The 4,922-nt window shown below is 33.6% G+C and overlaps 1 long non-coding RNA gene across 1 annotated transcript; it reads left to right on the top strand.

The window, feature by feature from the left end:
- The first annotated feature begins 2,274 nt into the window (after positions 1-2,274).
- LOC141614266 (uncharacterized) lies at positions 2,275-4,011 on the top strand. Its single transcript, XR_012529320.1, has 2 exons — positions 2,275-3,252; positions 3,333-4,011. It is a non-coding gene; the product is annotated as an uncharacterized LOC141614266 (long non-coding RNA).
- Positions 4,012-4,922: the final 911 nt, after the last annotated feature.

A 4,922-nucleotide genomic window follows, 5' to 3' on the forward strand; every position in this document is an offset into this window, starting at 1 on the left:
TCCACAGTCATTTCCCTTATTTTATGCACATAGAACCTTATTTCATGCATATACAACTTTATTTCATGCACATATAATCTTATTTCATACCCATATAAAATTAATGTCCTTAACCAACAATAATTAGTATCATAATGTAACCAATTGATGCAACTTAAGAACTTTTTAATGCACATAGAACCTTATTTCATGCACGTAGAACCTTATTTCATACACATATAATCTTATTTCATGCCCATATAAAATTAATGTCCTTAACCAAAAATAATTAGTATCATAATATAACCAACTGATGCAACTGAAGAACTTTTTAATACACATAGAACCTTATTTCATGCACATAGAACCTTATTTCATGCACATATAATCTTATTTCATGCCCATTTAACACTTATTTCATGTACATAGAACTTTGTTTCATGCACATAGAAACTTATTTTATGCACATATAATCTTATTTCATGCCCATTAACACTTATTTCATGCACATTACAGAACCTTATTTCATACTCATATAAAACTTATTTCATGCTTGTACACGGAACGGGTATCCTAAAATTTAGGACGAGAAATGGTGTAGGGTTGGATTAGGTGGACCCATGTAAGTGCCCATATAACACTTACTTCATACTTGTACACGAGACGGGTATCCTAAAATTCAGGGCGGGAAAGGGTTTAGGATTGGACGGTATCCTAAAATTGCATGCCTACAAACACAAATTGGTATACAATGAAGAGATTTTTAAGGGTATTACACTTCACAATCAATAACTTTTACATTTGTCTCCTCAAACAAAAATAACTTTTACATTTGTGGTTTGGATTTTAACTTGAGAATTCATCAACTTGATTTAGGGATTAAAGTTCTTCTAATGAATACAGAATGTTTGCATTTGAAGATGAAACAAATTATTGGAAATTTCTGAGTTCTATATGCTACACAAGTTTAAATTGTACATGTGTTACTATTTACACTAGCCTGTTAGGTGGTATAGTAGTATCTACTACTCATAAGTTATTCAGAAAAACTATTTTGAAAACAAAATATTGCAAGGCAGCAATATTATTTGCGATTGAAATTAGGATCTCATATAACCCAAATTTTCATGAGACCGTCTCATAACAATCATCAATGCTCTTCTAAGAAAGAATTGAGATATCAAATGATTGTAAAAACGAGTCCAAATAAATGAAGGAATGAAGTCCAAACTGCGGTAAGAGAAGAACAAGACACCCAACATTTACTATCACTATTGTACCAAAAAAAAAAAAATATTATGGAGTACAATTTACTGAAATGCACGAACATATAGTAAGGAAGCTAGTTATTCAATATTAACCCATTCATTGTTGATGAATTGCACTGAGCTACAACATTAAGTTTGCATTTTATAAAGTGATCTTGATCAGTTACAAAACTCCTCTAAATGATTAATGACAAAAATGTGATAGGAACGAGCAACCAATACTTCAAGGAATTGCACTTCATTCCTCTAATTGATCAATTACAAAAATCATCAAAAAACTTGGAACTTAACAATAACCAAGTATTCAACAAGAATCCAGTTATAATAATAATGCAACACAAATTAGGGTTAAGAAGAAAAGAAATCAAAATCATTAAGGAACACAAGAGATTATAGTGATAGATCAATGACTATGTACGTAAAATTGGATAACTTGAATCGAAAAAAGCAATTTAAAAAAAACAAAGAAGTACAAGACAAGAATATAACCCTAATCAACTAATTTGAATCATAAATACTGAGGAATAAGAAAGAAATTGGGGGAATTGAGAAATTAACTAAATTGTAATCTGCTCAAAATCAGAATAATCGATGATGAAAATCAACGACAACGAAGAAGGAAGAAAAATTGAATTCGGATGTACGGATAAATTTGGTCGAAATCACAATAATTGTGCTCCAAATCAGAGAGAATATGAGTTATCGTGGGAGAAGAATATAATGAAGGAGGAGACTAAGAGTAAAAAAGCATAGATAGAAAAGTTAGGCAGACGGGTTGGAAATTATAAGTTTAATCTCAACCCTTCATTTGTCTAAGATCTAATGGTTGTGAGAGGTTCTCATAGTTCTCATTATCTTATATATATATATATATATATATATATATATATATATATATATATATATATATATATATATATATATATATATATATATATATATATATATATATATATATATATATATATATATATATATATATAGATTAAGGATCCGGTGAGAACGAACACTCGGTGAGAACGTACTAACTATCACCTTTTATTAAACACTACGACATATAAACCCAACTGTAAACATCACACTGGCAAAACCAAAATCACATTCATCCCCATTACAAGAATCCGGCGACCACCACCATCGCCGACACCGAGCTCCGGCATAGAGCGTCGTTGTTAAGACATTGGCAGATAGACCACCACCATCGTCGTCCCTATCTCGCATCTCACCTCTCCTTTATTCCGCAGCCAAATCACCGACATTGATTGATCGGGAATGACAGAGTCGTCGGTCATGATCCGTTTGCCATCGATAGATGCAGATGAAGATTGGGGATGAGAGAAGTTCACCACGACGGCACGAAACCCCAAAATTTCGGATTCTTAAATCACAGACCCTGATTCTCCTTCCTTTGATTTTGAAATCTGCCAATTATCTATCCAATCTGAACTCCTTACCTTAGCCCCCCCCCCCGATATTACTCGCCGAAAAATAAAACAAAAAAGTGAATTTCAAAATCACTAGATCTAGTGCTGCAAAAAACACAAAATGACGCGTCAATTGGAGGAACGGATGGCAAAATCTGAAGAATCGAACAATTTTATCAGCGGAAGAAGGTTAGTTTATGTTTGTGGTAAGATGAAAGGATGTTAGAGGTCTGGTTTGATAGATGGTGTGGCTGTGTTGGTCTTGTCTCCATCAATGTGGCTTTCAGAAGTGTCACTTCTTCCCAAACGTACTCATCGACTTTCTGGCTCGAGTGACTCAATTTCTTCTTCCAGCTGAACTCAATTTTTTTCATGATTAGGTATGATTATGGGCGCTGCAGGCTCAACTGTATACTACAATCTGAAACTGAGGCATCCAACTCTTGATATGCCAATCATAGATTACGACCTGGCTTTGCTATTCCAACCCATGCTCATGTTGGGAATTAGTATTGGAGTTGCATTTAATGTAATTTTTGCAGATTGGATGGTTACAGTTTTGTTTATTGTACTATTCGTAGGTAATTTTGAGTTCAGCTGCCTCTTGAGTGTATTTGTGCATTTGGATGGCATCACACCCTGATATGTGCATAATTTGTAGGTACTTCTACAAAAGCATTCTTGAAAGGTGTTGAAACTTGGAAAAAATAAACCATACTAAAGAAGGTCAGAACTCTTGAAATTATTATTTGTGCATATACCTACAGTGTACGATCTTAAATTGAATCCTATCTTGGTCTGCCATAGATTGTCTTGTAAATGGCGTAACAAAGGGTAACTAAACAAAAAGTCAAGCTTTAGTAACTTTAGTTACTTAGTCGCTTGACAATCTTGTATTTGAGAGGAACGATTTTAATTATGTTTTGGCCTTCTGATGAATGTCGCTGGCTTGGTAGTCGTCATTTGAGTTGTTGGTGGTTGTGCTGATGCGCGACTTCTGATGAATGTCGATGGCGTCACGGGGTTCCTCGCGGTGGTGCAAGCTGAATGGTGATGCGCGTGGGGAAGGATCTCGATGTCGGCAGTGGTGGTCAGGGGTCCGCGGTGGTGGTAGTTAGGGATTTTTTTGGTTTTGATTTTTTAATTTGGGGTTGATTGTTAGTTTGTTACGCATCGAGCCATTGTTGTATACGCGTATCTAGAATCGTATTTTGTGTATCTAGAATCATATTTTGTGTATCTAGGTAGTTTGTATTATACGTGGAACAAAAATGTACCTAGGAAGAAAAATACCGTATCTGCATTGTTATAAAATGTATTTATAATTTTGTTAAAAAGCATATCTACAATATCAAAAAGTGTACCTACAATATCAAAAAGTGTACTTGTATTGTTTTAAAGTGTATCTGGAAAAAAGTGTATTTACATTGTTAAAATGCGTATATAGAATTTTGGTAAAAAAGTGTATCTACTTTAATTAAAAGTGTATATGAGATTTGTTAAAAAAAACAAAAAAAAGTGTATTTACATTCTTAAAATGCGTGTATAGAATTTTGGTAAAAAAACGTACCTACTTTAGTTAAAAGTGTATATGAGATTTGCTTAAAAACAAAAAAAAGTGTATTTACATTCTTAAAATGCGTATATAGAATTTTGGTAAAAAAGTGTACCTACTTTAGTTAAAAGTGTATATGAGATTTAGTAAAAAAAAAAAAAAAAAAAAAAGTGCACCTTTTGTATATATTCTAATGTATCTAGTGCGTTCTCACCGAATAGTCGTTCTCACTAGACAATAGAATATAGGGTTATTTCACGGGAATAATACATCCTTTGCCCCCTCTTCTCATATTAATCCATCCTAATGTTTAACTGAGAATAATCTCATCTTTGACATCATTTAACTTTCACTAAACTTGTTGACAGGAAACCTGTAGAACCGGTTACCTTAACTTATAAATCTAAAATCACTCTATTTATCCCCACTCTAAACAATAACAAAACTCACTTACCTCTCTAATCAAATTAAAATCAAAAACCAGGAAAATGTTTTAATCAATTTCTACTCGGTAGCTTTTCATTCAAAATCTGGAAGTTTTTATCAAACCTCACTCAGGTCACCCATAACAAGTTCAGAACTTACAAAACCACCGCACTCACTTGACACCGCATACACAGTCTAGCTACCAATGAACGATCCACGAGCAAATCTGGAACTATGGTGGCTGTAGAGGCGGCGACGGTGGTGTGAGAG

Source organism: Silene latifolia, chromosome 1 (genome assembly GCF_048544455.1).
Source record: "Silene latifolia isolate original U9 population chromosome 1, ASM4854445v1, whole genome shotgun sequence".
Lineage (NCBI taxonomy): Eukaryota > Viridiplantae > Streptophyta > Magnoliopsida > Caryophyllales > Caryophyllaceae > Silene > Silene latifolia.